Consider the following 14,375-nt stretch of genomic DNA (forward strand, 5'->3'; position numbering starts at 1 on the left):
AGTGGTTAGGGATGGTGTGCGTGGGGTGCAGTGAACAGGGGATGGTGTGCGTTGGGAGGCAACTGAAATATTGCTAGTCATCATTGGAGCTGGGACATGCATAGGTACAGGTGTTGAGATGACATGATCCACATACCAATGCACGTCCGCAGCGAACGATGGCAATATTCCAATTGCCTCCCCGTGCACTATCAGTGTTTGCTCCTGTCTGTCCAGGATGCTTGCCCGGATGGGGGCCAGGTCGTCTTCTGGAGGTGGACCCCTGCATCTGGAAGTGGAGGCGGCCGTGGATGGCACTGTGCGCTGGTGTTCGTGGCTGCCCTCGTTGCTGATCGTGTCAGAGTCCACAGTGTCACGCTCCTCGGTCTGTGGCAGGGTGCTGGAACGTTCCTCCAGAGGTGGCTCTGGCCCTGTGTGACAGACCAGACAGTTTATTGTTAATATTCTGTGAGTGCAACTACATTTGTGTTGACTTTTTTTTTCAAACATGTTAGTTTCATTTCTCCTTTAAAAGACAGGTAAAAGGGCAGGCTACTATTTATTAATGTTGTCATTCACAGCTTTGATGTATATGGAATGCATGCACGTTTCACTCAGCATACTCGTGAATAGTTACTTCCTAGAACATATGTATGCATGTGTAGACTGCAATCAGATCCTCATGTTGTGATTGAGTACATTTGCTAATCACCTCCACCATACACTTACCAAAGCCAACATCAGGAGCATCGACACCCCCCACACATTCGTGGCCCATCATGGACAGCAAACATTGTTCCCGAGGGGTGAGTTCCGGTGTGGTGTTAACTCCCCCGCCAGTCTGTGCGGTGGATGTCCGCTGGGCATCAACTCTGGTTGTTAAGCTCTGTTTGATGCAAGTCCATTTTCTGCGGACGTCCTCGCCATCTCTTACACCACTCGAGGATGCCAAGACCCGTGTTGCTGTCTTGTCATATATGGGCCTTGGCACCTCGAGCGAGAGAAAGGCTCCACACACCGAAGAGCTCGTCCCATCTCTCCACTACCTCTGCCATGAGGATGTCTTCATCCTCTCTGCCAAACCAGACCTGAGTTTTCTTTTGCACTTGGGAAAGAAGAGGTGTATTCTACATCAGCATCAGCTGAATAAGGTACAACAACAGCACTTTCTATATAGGTACCACCCTATATGCTATATGTTTGTATAATTAAATAGTGTCTGTGATTTTCTGGAAATGCAGCCGTTTACAGTTAAAACACAGTTGCTTGCAGGGTTGGGGTGAATTCCAGTTTTATTTTTTTATTCAAACTTATTTGTTCTCATTAGCGTCTTGTACACATAGATATAACCTATACAATAAATAAACATCTACAAAACAACCCATTCAATTGCACAAAACATAAACGACCTTGTAGTCAACTTTCGAATATAAACTCATTAACAAACAAAACTCCAGAAAACAAATGTGTAGGAAAAACACACATCAGAAAACAACTGCATAGGGAATACACAAACAAAACACAGCGAAAACTGCGCAGAAAAGCACACACACACATAAAACACACACGACGTTAATGCCTGTAAGAAAAATACTACTACTAAAATAATGATATATAATAGAATAATATATGGCAGAGTTCTTCCTGTTTCCGCCTCTTTTGGCAGGTCTGGAACGTAAGCTGTGATTGGTCGATTTAGCATTTAGCACCAATCTTCACCAGACTTTTCATAGCCTATATAGGCTTTTCCAAATGCATTTGGTTATAATCCGACGAACTCTCTATTTATCCAAACATTGGATAATTTTTTTACGAAATGAAGATGATTTAAAATTATAGGTCGCTGTGAATCGTAAAATACGCATAGATACGAATTCTGTTGACACTGTACCTATTTACATGCCCTCTGACGTCACACATTAATATCATCTCATTTCATATAAACCTGCACAATCAACACTGGCTACGCGAGTTTCAGAAACAAGGTGGGCAATTTAAAAAGAAAAAAAGCAACATAAATTAATCTATTTTCTCAATACATTCTAGCGTGAAGCGTTCTCTTTCCTTCAACTTGGGGGCTACAGCCAGGTGCGCCTGGTCTCCGCGTCATAAATAATATCCTCAGGTTCTAACCGCTGTTCATTCGTGTGCTGGGTTGATCAGTTTAGATAAATATAACAAGCTTGTTTCCAATTTACACGGAATGAGTCGGACTGAAGAAAGCACAAGCGCGGCTATTTGCTAACATTTTGCACCGATTCGTGTTATATTTATCACCATATAGTGCGAATTTTAAAAATTTTCTTCGTAATATGATGATGCATTACTGGGTCAATACATGTTTTGTGAAAATCGCAAGTTGTATTTGATTTCGTTTTTTGCAGTGTAGTTTCCTTATGTGTGAACCCTATAAACAAATTATAAGAACGGCCCATTTTGCGGTAACTTCTATCCAAAAATAAGTACATCAATTAGACCTAGCTACAGACCTACAGTACTGTTTCTCGTTAATGTATGTTCTGGTAAAAAAAAAAAAAAAAAAAAAAAAACATTCTGCGATTATATAAGGGTTCACTGTAAAACGAATTGATCATTAACCTAATTTTATGGAGCAGATTATAAGCACTTTAGTGTTAATATTTTTGACCATATACAACTTTAGAACTTTATAATGTCACCAGAAGTGTTTAATCTGTTGCATTATTTGAAATAGGCTACACGTTAATGGAATGTGTGGAGAGATCAAAAGTTTTACATGGGACGATAATAAAACAATACATTATTGTGTACTGCAGGTATCCATTTATTTAGTTTATTTGTTTATTTTTTTTAAGGAATATCATATTCGATTTCTTCTCCCTGGAGTTTTTACACATACTGTAATACATACATACATACATACATACATACATGCATACATACATACATACATACATACATACATACATACATACATACATAACACTCATTCAATAGCTATTACGTTTTTGAAAGAATAGGAAAACATCCCTTTAATTGCCAACAATCTCGTTCAAACCATTGGAAAGTTGGTAACCCTTTTTTTTTGTTTTTACTGCCGGTATAGTTTTACACTTCGTTTTACACTTCTAACCCCACCTAATGACCCTGAATAGTCGATCTGATCTGTGGAATGCAAGTTTCAAATTGTTTAAAGGCATTTAAAAGACAACAGCACCATTTAAAAAACATCATAATAATAAACTAAAAATAGAATATTGATGTAAAGTGTGACTGGGCAGCCTGTTATGCTGCACGGATTGTGTAATATGTGTGTATCATATGTACAGGCTGCTGGTTGGTGTTTTAATTGTCACAAACTTTTGCAAGCTAAAGGCGAGATCATCCACACGCAAAGGCACAGGCACAGCCAACAAAGAAGCTCCAACTAATAGCAGAACTGTGATCAGACATGCTGGGAAAAGGACCGATTAGGGCCAATCACCCCTTCGTATTCTAATGAGGTTTGCCAAAGAGGCCTGGCTGTTATAGGAAAGGAATGGTGAAGCCTGGGATGGCACAATGAATCAGCAATTCTATCAATTTTATTAGAAGCATAATATGTACATCGAGGCTAGAAAACTATTATAGAAATACTGGTAGGTTTATACACACAACCACCAACAATTAAAAAATAATTAAAGTTAGGGCCAATAAATTATAATATTTCTCTTGCTTCAGCTCTGTTGTTAAACTACTGCCAGTAGTCTTTTTTGGACTTCTTACTGGCAGTATAATAAGGGCAGCAGTGTGGAGTAGTGGTTAGGGCTCTGAACTCTTGATCGGAGGGTCGTGGGTTCAATCCCCAGTGGGGGACACTGCTGCTCTACCCTTCAGCAAGGTACTTTACCTAGATTGCTCCAGTAAAAACCCAACTGTATAAATGGGTAATTGTATGTAAAAATAATGTGATATCTGTATAATGTGATATCTTGTAACAATTGTAAGTTGCCCTGGATAAGGGCGTCTGCTACTAAATAAATAATAAAAATAAATAAATAGTAATAAGAACCTCCAAATAGGCTTTTGCCAGTAGATTTTCTACTGTTTCCAGTCACTCTGTTACTACTAGGACTAATACTACAGTAGTGCAGTATTTGTACAGGTGAAAAATCTTTGAAGTCATGCATGCTGTTCCCTAAATGTACTTGGGATGTAAACACTTAATTGTGGACGGCTTCAAAATGCTCACAATGGTCAGGAGAAATGGAAGATATATTGTCATGTCCTGTAAACAAATAATTGTATTTAGTGTTTAAGAACTTTGATTACTTTGATTATATATATATATATATATATATATATATATATATATATATATATATATATATATATATATATATAAAATCGTATAAAACCTACACTAGATAATAGTATACGCTCACGCATTTGGGGTTTTAATCGATTAATCACATCTGTGGGCTTTGATCAATTAAAACAATTAAAAAATAATTGATCGGTAATCTGACATTTTCTTTTGAGCTGTTATTGTCTGTTTGCATTTTCTTCAGCCAAATGCCATGTCTAAAATAAAGATTTAAAAATACACCAAGAGCGTGTGTGTGTGTGTGTGTGTGTGTGTATAATATATATATATATATATATATATATATATATATATATATATATATATATATATATATATATATATATATATATATACTGTAAAATACCAGTTGCACTGCAGCCATAGAGTACAAAGGTACTTAGTGAGTGCTATTTTATTTAGGTTAGCTGAAGGAAAATGTAATTCATTGAGTGCCATTTTTCAAGATTTATTTTTCGCGCACCGTTTTTTGATACTGCACTCAGGTGCACAGGATTCATCGATAAATATTTTTTTAATCGATCAAAACATACGTGTGATTAATCGATTCATCATAAAGCAATTAAACCCCTTATGAAGAAGGGAGTAACGTTGGAATTGAACCCTCAACAGTGGTGTTATTTACTGTACCGCCAGTTCTCTTATTAAGAACGCACAAAATACGAGCAATATAAAATTTGACATCGCACAGATCTGCTCGGGGTAGAGATTGCAGATAGCGTGTCAAGCTGCTGTAACCTGTAATTTTTTTTATGATCCTATGTTATGGCCCGCTAGGAAAATTTATTTTATTTGCAAATTTCAGGCCTTTTAATCCTCCGACGAAAACCTTATGGGTGTTAATTTTAAAAAAAAAATGTAATGTATTTATTAATGTGTACTTGTTCCAGCAGTAAACCTATCTGTATCTAGCTCTGCAAGTATAATGTTTTCTTTTTGTTGCTGTTTCGGCAGAAGCCATACTGATTATAATATAGGCTTAAGTGACCTAACGCCCCATGTTCTATGTAATGTATGGGGTAGATTTAATTTTATATATTCCCATGTACACTTTCGGAACTGCACTATAAGCATTGTGATACATATAATAAAGTACAAAGTTATATAATAAGTTTAATTATATATATATATATATATATATATATATATATATATATATATATATATATATATATATATATATATATATATATATATATATATATAATTATGAGCCTAATCAGCCTATTAAGGGAGAGTGTGGACAGGACCAACCAGACAGGAAAATCAGTAAAGGCAAACAGCAACAGATAGAAAACATTACAGCAGGTGTTCGAAAGCTTTTATTTATTTATTAACAATGATAATATCCTTTGCGTTTATATTTGCAGATGTTACACATTCGTATCACTGTAGCTGCCGGTGTGCGGTGCCAGTAATTCAGATTGTATCCTCCCTCATTTCAACAGGTATCACTATTGTCTTAATTATCCTTAATTATCCCCCGGAGGCTGGTACGAGGGATGTCTTCATGGAAGGTTTTGGGGTACTATTCAGCACAGACATGTGCAGCTATATTCTGTGTGCACGATTCATCCTGTAGTTTAGACGGAAGCTGTTGGGTGCTGCTGCGGGCACCAAAATAAACTACAGCAAATCAACATGCCTGCATTTCTGATATAATAATAATAATAATAATAATAATAATAATAATAATAATAATAATAATAATAATAATAATAATAATAATAATAATAAAACGGTTTCCTATGTGAGACAATTTCTGCAAATGTCTGTGCAGAATTGTGAATTCTGTAATAAATGTCCTGTGATCGCAGAATTGGGGAATCCTGGTAGGTCTGATGATTAAACCTGTTTGTTTATGATTTAAAAATTGTGTAGTGCTGGATGTTAAGATGTACGCAAAATACAATAAAGTGAATAGAAAACATTCTTATTAGGTACTGTTTCACAGATGCTAACGTTCTGACAATTAAATATAGTTGTAAATATTGAACACGTGATTTGGTATGTTTGATATTTATAAATATGGGTTAAATTAACGTGTGTGTGTGGGGGGGGGGGCACAATAAGGTCCTGCAGAGGGGCCCATCTTCCTCTTTTTCCGCCACTTGCCAGTTTTGTAACATTAGCAGTTTGTTATAAATGTTCAAACTTAGCATGGCTGTAAATGCTTTGAGAATAAGACCCAATATCTTTTTGCGAGAATGAAATATACTATCCACTAGACCAGGGTTTTTCAGCCCTTTTTTTGACACTGTAGGCTACCCCTTCTGTTGTGAGGTTTCAGCTAATGTACCCTTTACAATTTTCGCTCACTAAATGGTACAGTTGCAATAAAAGGCAGAATAATCTGATTAACATCATTTTTCACAACAGTCTGAGAGTGACAGACTGCTGGTTTAAGATAATACCAAACAGTATATTCGTTCTTAAAACCTAATTACATGTCTTTGGATGCACAGAATTAAAAGACAGTATTTATTAATCTATTTGGAGACACTCGTATTCGCTCGCTTTCTATTCGGCAAAGTCATTACAAATAATAAAAAATAGTCTGCACTGCAAATGTTTATCACGTCACATTTACTTCCCACCTCAGCATAATTGTGTGTGCCATTTGAAATGTTTACTATATGAAAAACATTAATCTCAAGATTAAACTCTAACCTAATGACTAATAATTATAAACTTTTTTATTATTAAAACCACCATAAACAGTGGGTTAGGGCTCCGGATTCTTGACCGGAGAGTCGTGGGTTCAATCCCCGATGAGGGATTAAAAACCCTTCTGTATAAATGGGTAGTTGTATGTAAAAATAATGTGATATCTTGTAACAATTGTAAGTCGCCCTGGATAAGGGCGTCTGCTAAGAAATAAATAATAATAATAGATAGAGACACGGTCATTTTGTTACGTATTTTCAGTGTTTTGTTTTGTTAGCCCGAGTACCGCTTTTCAAACTGAAAAACAGCAAAGGAAGGCATGACTGTAAAGGGGTTTCACAGAATCAGTAAATAATATTGACCTACAGAAAAGCAACGGTTAAACTTGCTTGTTTAGGTTAATATTTGCCCCTTGATAAAATAAGTGAAGCAGCAAGTAAACATCATTATTTCTTTGAAGTGTATTACGTCAGTTTGAGATTCCGAGGTGTAGCATACATCGTCTATAGCAATACTACTACATATAGTTATATTTTAAACAAACGCAAAGACCACAGCAAATTAACAGAGTAATAAAAAGCATTTTAATTAAAATTAATTAATAAAATTTAAAAAAAAAGATTTGACAGCTCATTCTGTAAATTAACATACAGCCCTGAATGGTTGTATAAATAGGACCTGTCGTTGCCGGTTTGTAAATGTTACAATACAATGCTGAAATTTGTTGTTGTGTGTTTTTCTTTATAAAAGAGTTTATTGATTTGCAAATTCACTGATCCACTCAGTTCTCACGAAATACATTTTAGTAATTTTCCAAATTTCTCCATTATTATTATTCCGGTTTGTTGTGCTAAAATTTTCAAATAAAAATTTAGAAAACAGTGTTATATTGTCACAAAAGTGTTTCTTTCGTAACCTTTTGATTAAAACAAATTATATGATTGTGTTTATGAACCTGACCAGTGTGTGCCAAAAATACAAACTTTGTTCCCAAGGTGACGCCTCAACTCAATAAATTAGAGATGAAGTGAGGATAAGTATATAAAAAAAGCTGAAAAGTGGCAGGAATCAGGGATCCACTGCCATGTTAGATTTTTTGCTCAGGAACCCAAATTGAATTAAGTTAGGATTCAGATTACACCTGAAATTAGAATGTATACCAAATAATAAGTGAACTTTAACTGCTGGTTTCACAAACCCAGAGATGTCAAATACTTGAGAGTGAACAAAACAGCACATGCCAAGCAAAATGGGGTACTTCTCACTTTTTTTTTTTGAGAAGTCAGGAGGTAAAATAGGGTCTGTGAAACTTGATGTAAGTATCCAGTCAAATAAAGTTGAGGTAAAATACACATTTAGTTTCAAGTGAAATCTATTTTTTCTTACAAGGGCTGAAATAAATGTTGTAGATCATGTCTATTCTTTTAATGTTCTTGTTCCTCAGGATCTCAAATGCAACTTGTTTACATCAGAAAGTCACTCCCTTTTAATTGTTAAAGGGCAAAAAAGAACTTCTATTTTTGTGTCACCTTCCTTTCCCTCCTGTTTTTAGCTTTATTATTATTAATAATAATAATAATAATAATAATAATAATAATAATAATAATAATAATAATAATAATAAACATTGAACCTAGAAAAGAAGCCACACATAATGCTTTCAGTGCGGCGCACACAAGGCAAGAGCTCTTGAACTTGAGCTCATCATCCACTAGTTTGGGCTTATTTGCAATACTAAGCATTTCATATTGTAAAGTTTATTTTAAGCACACAGTTGACATTTTCTGCTTCATTTTATGTTACCATGGAAAAAAAATATGTAAGAAAATATAGTGCTAATAAAAACAAACACTAATTGCTTATGTCACGTAAGTTTAATATCAGATTTAAAATAAATCTTAATGTTCTGTTAATAAAAAAAGTTTAAAATGACCTCTTGACTTTTTGCTGGATCACCATGTTTGTCTCCATCAACATCAGGTGTAACAGCTACCTTCGATAAGTGAGTCAAACACTAGCTCGAAAGTTGCAAACACTTGCTCTCTGAGGGAGACTGGCACGGGTGCAAATGAATAGATTAGCAGAAGAATGGAAAACTAAATATAGTTAAAGTTGTTGCGTCTTTTATGCACTTCTTTATGTTAATAAAACACTCGCACACAAGATTGTGTGCAAGATGCTGCCATTCAGTTCATTAAACTGCATAGCTCAGAACGTTAACACAGAACAGACGTGACGTCATTAACTAACCCCAGTAACTATCAGTGTATTATGGCTATACACTACAAAAGTAATTTAACTGGGGGTCCCCTCTGGCCAGCAGGAACCTTCCTCTCGGAGGGGAAGTGAGCTTCACTTGCCCTCAAAAGAGGACCCCCGGCTCCCTGTAACTGCGCCACAAATGTGCAACAAAGAGAGTTAGTTAGAAAAGAAAGTTAGTGATTAATTACAATATATATATATATATATATATATATATATATATATATATATATATATAAAACTAATCTAACCGCTCCGCGGAGAGGAAAAATCCCACCTTGGTGGGAGGAAACCTCTGGTGGTCCAAGCAAAGAGATGGACCCCACTCCGGGCATGCTAGCAATACTTCAGCAGAAATACTATCAAGGAGAGAAGAGCGAATGTAAGAATCCACTGCTGAGGTAGGACTGGTTGATTTTAACTTTGGCTGCTAATCTTGCTGCACCTGTATGGAATGAATGGGAGAATATGATTAGGGAGGTAGAACGGCTTTAGAATGAGCTGAAGACAGAAGATTGCAAATGTATGACTGTAGTTGAAAACCAGTTTGCTGAATGGAGGAATGGGTGGAGGGAAAGGCTGAGCTGAGGGAGCCGGACATCTGAATTGAGAGATCTGAAAATGAGAAAGAGCATCAGCATTGTTATTAGTGATACCTGAGGTTTCAATAAGAATCAAGACCAAATTAACATCTTTACCTTCAATAATATTGCATCTCAGTTGAGGAGAGAGTGAGTGCAATTAGCTACTGAAACAGCAGAGGATCCTGAAGATCCCGGGGGGAAGGAGGGTTAGGTCAGCCAGGGTGTCCTCAGCTCACCGCGCACCAGCGACCCCTGTGGTCTGGCCGGGCACCTGCAGGCTTGCCTGTAAGCTGCCCAGGGCTGCGTTGTCCTCCGACGCTGTAGCTCTAGGTGGCTGCATGGTGAGTCTGCAGTGTGTAAAAAACCGGGCGGCTAACAGCATACGCTTCGGAGGACAGCGTGTGTTCGTCTTCGCCCCTCCTGAGTCAGCGCAGGGGTAGTAGCAGTGAGCTGAGCTAAAAAGAATATTTGGACACAACTAAATTGGGGAGAAAATAACAAAAAACTAATTGGCAACTACTAAATTAAAAAAAAAGAAATAGGCAGGGTAATGGAATATTTAGTTGGAAGTGAGTTAAATTTAGTAAAGGGAAAAGCTGGTATAGGATGGATTTGGGGTTGTGCAGCCTCCTAAAATCCATCAATCACTCTCAACATGCCAACCCCCCTCCCTCTCTCCCTGCCACACAGCAAGGCAAAACAGTGCTTCAGACTGGTCTTCCAACAAGGGTAGTGAATGTTGTGAATCATTATGGATAATGGCAATATGTGATTGTTTTATGAATGTGTTTTAACATTTTGTGCGCTCCAATAAACCAACGGTCAAAAGGGGCTTTTTGGATAACGAAAGGTTGAATCTGAAAAATATTGCAGTTCTGCACTGGCTGAGAAGTTTCAGTACATATATATTTAGGGTAATTCATGTGTTCTGTGCGCTGGTCAAGTGGCCGAAAAATGCAAAATAAAAATAATTGAGTACTCAATATTTACTTGTAATACAAGGAGAACATTCAGAAATTACGTCATTGAGGGCAAACTAAATATATCCAGTGGAGCCAGGTGACAATTGCACAGGAAGAAGAAAGGATTGCAACTTGTTGTCGGTCACCATTTAAGTTCGGGAGCTATAAAAAAGTGTAGATTCCAACTCACCCTGCAGGTCGGAGTTAAGAGATGGGATTTAGCATAGAGGTACTAGCAGCAGGACCCTGCAAAGTAAAGATTATCTGCCAAGCGAGTTCGCTTTAGCACTTCTCCAGATAGCTTTAGCAAATCGGTAGTTCCTTTTCAAGTAGGTTATGAAATATTATCCATTACCTCTCTTGATGCCATGGTTATGATATTTACTTTGTGTTTTCATTTGTTTTAATGTTCACATTGATCCATCCTTTTTTATTATTATTTAAATTTGGAATTGTTTTATACCCCATTTTCTCCCCAATTTGAAATGCCCAGTTTTAAGCCTGGTTCACCGCTGCAACCCACGCGCTGACTCGGGAGGGACGAAGACGAGCACACGTATCCTCCGAAAAGTGTGCCGTCAGCCGTCCACTTCTTTTCACTCTGCAGGCCTGCCATGCAGCTACCTCAGAGCTACAGTGCTGGAGGAGCACGCAGCTCTGGGCCGCTTCCAGGCAGGCCTGCAGGCGCCCGGCCAGTCTGCAGGGGTCGCTGGTGCGCGGTGAGCCGAGGACACCCTGGCTGACCTAAGCAGTCCCCACCCCGGGCGGCACTCGGCCAATTGTGTGACGCCCCCTGGGAGCTCCCATCCACGGCCGGCAGTGGAATAGCCTGGACCCGAACCGGCGATCTCCAGGCTATAGGGCGCATCCTGCACTCCACGCGGAGTGCCTTTACTGGATGCATATCTATTGATACGTGATAGGGTTGTATTTTGTTTTATAATTATTATTACACAGTTTTGTTCCTAGATTTGCAATAAAGGTAGTATTTATAAGGTGATTTGTGGTAGGCCTACCTCTGTTTCTGAGTGAGTTCTGACCTGAAGCAGACTGCACGGTTTATATATTTACAGCCTGATTTTCAGAAGGCGCTTTTTCAGAGAGAAAATTATTATTATTATTAATTTCTTAGCAGACGCCCTTATCCAGGGCGACTTACAATTGTTACAAGATATCACATTATACATTATTTCACATTATACAGATATCACATTATTTTTACATACAATTACCCATTTATACAGTTGGGTTTTTACTGGAGCAATCTAGGTAAAGTACCTTGCTCAAGGGTACAACAGCAGTGTCCCCCACTGGGGATTGAACCCACAACCCTCCGGTCAAGAGTCCAGAGCGCTGCTTATGACTGCTGATTCAATTGAAATGGCAATTGATTTTCCAGTTCCTTAACAAGACAATTAGTCACATTTCAATAGTCTGGACTTCCATTTAACTGGAAAACAATGAGGCAGTGCACATGTCGTCGCAACAATTTGATAAAAAAAGACAGGAAAAAGAAATTCTTAGCCACACAAGTTGAGCTTTTGTCGATGGGTTTTAGCATATCAACTGTTCTTTTCAGTAAAAGGTGCGGAGCCACTGCTAAATTTAAAATACGGAAGGATATAACTGATAAAATAAACGCAACCTCTTCCAAAAAGGTCAAATAAGAACTCCAAAAAAGATTCTGGGGCCTAAAGTGCAGTTGTGATGCATAATTCACCCCCTAATCTCTGTGAGTTGCTTTGGAGAAAAGCGTCTGCTAAATGACTAATAATAATAATAATAATAATAATAATAATAATAATAATAATAAAAATAATAATACAGTGTGTGTATAGAAAAAAAAATCCTTAATTTATTTCAATATAACAATGTATTCTCTTATGCAATATTAATATTAATATTCTTTACATGCAATATTTGAATGTTTCTGCATGTTTGTGAAAAATCATAATAAAAATGTTAAATATTAATATGCGTTTTTTTTACATGTTTTCGAATGGTCATATGTTAATTATGTATCTAATATATTCTACAATTAGCCAGCCTCCACTGTTCGAATTTTCTGAACAAAGCACTGTTCTCCACGATAAATGAGTCGTGGCATGAGCCAGGGTACTTAGCAACTACATCAGTGATAATACATTGTACTGTAAAATGTCCTGCATAAATGCTAGTGTGAGCCTGTGTTAGAATGTGTGGTGAGTGTGTGTTACCTCTCTCTTCTCTCTCTCTCTTTTACGTGTGTGCCATCTTGATTAGCCCACTTGCGGCTGGTTACTTGTGTGTGTGAGAGCGGAGTGTCATGTCATCGACAGGAGCCAATGGCATGCTGTTGTGAAATGGACCAATGGTGTGGGGCATGGGTGGAGTTACGGTTATAAAAATGGGCACTGCGCTGCCTACTATTGTTGTGTGTGTGTGAGCAGTCATTTTTTTTTCTGAGAGAGCGCTAAAAGAGCATTAGAAAGCATTAAAAAAACAGCAGTTGTAACTGCTTTTCGACCATACGCTGTCTCTGGTGTCTCATTTCATATCGTCAGCCACAGACCACTGACTCGTCGCAATAGCCGTGACCGAAGCTACCCCGTTGGGGGCGTTGGCTGCCAACATTGCACACTTATTGAGACAGGCTTACAGCGACAAACCCAACAGCTTTAGTTGCCGCATGGCCCTCGATACCTTCCTCCGCAGTCTACAGCCAGAACAGTTGCACCACCACGTCCGCCTTGCCAACCCCCGCACTCTGGAAGAAGCGATGAGCCAAGTGCTAGCTATTGAGGCCGTATTACAGGCTGAAGGGTCCCCACCACGCAGTGTGCCAAATCACCCTGCCTATCAGACACACCTTGATGACAGGCAAAATCCAGAGCACACCTCTATCCCTGGAGTGAGAGCCGCAGCCACCGACCGAAGCCGTCAACGGGAGAGGATATGCTGGAGATGCGGGCAGCCCGGGCACTTGATGACATCCCCAAGACCGGCAGGAAGCGGGACCGGGTCCGTGTAGGAAGGGAACCACGGACCTTGCAACTTCCTTGCCACACCATACCAATCCCCAGAGACAGTCGTTGTAGGACGGACCGGAGAGCCTTCTTTACTACCAGAGTCCACATCAAAGGATTACCATGCACCACACTCATCGATACTGGGACTGCCACCCCGAGGTGATACACAAAGCCAGGACCGACTGGAAGGAACATGTCCACCCCACCCCAGTACAACTGAAGACGGTTACTGATGAGCTGGCCCCGACAGAAGGGAGAGGATGGCTGAAGGTGGAATACGGAGGAGTCAGCAAGCTCCATGAATTCTGGCTGGCTACTGTACAAGACCCTTGCATCCTAGGCTCGGATTTCCTTGAGAGCGTATGGCCTGCACTACGGAAGCATAGCGACTCCTACCTCCACCACCTATTCGGCCCCATTCCTGAGGGCTCGCCAACCTGTACAAAAGGAGGTGCACCACTTGCCAGCAGTCCAAACCCTGCGCCCCACCTCTGCTATCCCCCCCTGCCCAGCCGGGATGTCGGTCTGTAGTGGAGATGGTCTGGCACAACAGCTGCGAGGGGCTTTG

Source organism: Acipenser ruthenus, chromosome 2, assembly GCF_902713425.1.
Source record: "Acipenser ruthenus chromosome 2, fAciRut3.2 maternal haplotype, whole genome shotgun sequence".
Classification (NCBI taxonomy): Eukaryota; Metazoa; Chordata; class Actinopteri; order Acipenseriformes; family Acipenseridae; genus Acipenser; species Acipenser ruthenus.